This window comes from Mus pahari, chromosome 2, assembly GCF_900095145.1.
Source record: "Mus pahari chromosome 2, PAHARI_EIJ_v1.1, whole genome shotgun sequence".
Taxonomy (NCBI): domain Eukaryota; kingdom Metazoa; phylum Chordata; class Mammalia; order Rodentia; family Muridae; genus Mus; species Mus pahari.
In genome coordinates, this window is record NC_034591.1 from 149,351,625 (window position 1) to 149,353,300 (window position 1,676).

A 1,676-nucleotide genomic window follows, 5' to 3' on the forward strand; every position below is an offset into this window, starting at 1 on the left:
TACAGCAGCAGTGTACTCATGTACATGAAACAAATAAATCTCTAAAAGTAAATAATAAATGGGCAATCTCATGAGAGAATCAAAACTTTTTTAAAAAAACACGAGAATTATAGAATTCAAAAGTACAAAGAGGTGACAATCGAGATGAATGTAGCTGGTTAACACACTACGGAAAAGTATGCCACACCCATGACGTGGGGATTATGCAGTTGTACAGTTCGAATTTACAGAGGTTTTCAGCTGTTGACAGACAAAAGACAATTAAAGCAGAGCTCTCGTGTGATATTTGTGAGGGGCGCAGGGATGGGGATACAACAGCATCTGACCTGAACATGTCCACTCAACCAACGTCTGTAGTAAACGGCAGAGAAACACGGCCATGAGTGCTTCAGTTCAGCTCAGCATTGCCTTCTGACCCCCAGGCTCTGTGTCAGTGTCTAAGACCGGAACTGGAGAGATGGCTCAGCAGTTAAGAACACCAGCTGCTTTTCCAGAGTATCAGGGTTTGAATCCCAGAACCCACATGGCAACTAACACCATTTGTAACTCCAGTTCCGAGAAATCCAGCAGCCTCTTCTGACCTCTGTGGGTACCTACCTTCTGATGAAGATGCTGCTCAACCTGTGTTCTATTTCTATAACAGAATACTTAAGATCAGGTAACTCAAAAATAAGGAAATCTGCACGATGCACAGAGATGCATGCAGACAAAACACACGTATACTTAAAATAAAACAGAACGTAAAAATATTATTAAGACCGAGCACACACCTCCAAGATATACACAGTTCCGACAGTAGAGACATAGAAAGCAATGAGAAAGTAGCATGGCATTGCTCCTTGTATCCACACAACTTTAAGCCAATCACAGCATAAGGATACAACAGCTAATGACAAGATTTTGCTGTGAGAAGCCAAGGCATAATTTTAAAAGCACCTACCACTGGCCTAGACTATAGTAAGTCCACACCCCTCTACTTGAGACCTACACACATTAGAACCCAGGCGGCAGGTGGGAGTGTCTCTAACCCTGTCTACCTCCCATCCAGGTTCTGATTACCCCCAGGAAAATGTGTCCCACCAGTTTGAAGTCATAACCACATGGGTGAAGAATCAGCATGTGTCGAGAGAGATAACTATGACACCAGAGATGTGAACTGCGGGCATGTGTCTTGTGTGTGAATGTTAGGGAAAATGTTTGAGAATGGGTGTGTAGACATCTCAGCTCAACACTTAGAAAGCATCAAGTGTGTGCAAGGCTTATATAAAGCAAGATTAAGGTATTTATACCTTCTGATAAAGATTCTGTCTCAACCTGTTTTCGATTTCTATAACAAAATACTTGGGATCAGGTAATTTATAAGTGATAGAAGTTTATTTGGTGCATGGCCATGCAGACTGGGTAGTCAGAGAGAGTGACACATCTAGTAAGGAAGGATGCTTCCTAATATCAAATACTGTGTCGCACACTGACATATGTAACACACACCTGCTGCACTGCGACACCCTAAAGACTGCCATGTGGTAAATGTAGACACCATCTCTTCCTACAAAGTCACTAATCCCACTGCCAGGGTTCCAGTCCCCTGGGATGTCACCTATTCCTAATTAGCACTGAGGACATACCTCAAAACCCCATCAGCATAAATCTGTGGGTTTTCTTTTTTTTTTTTTTTT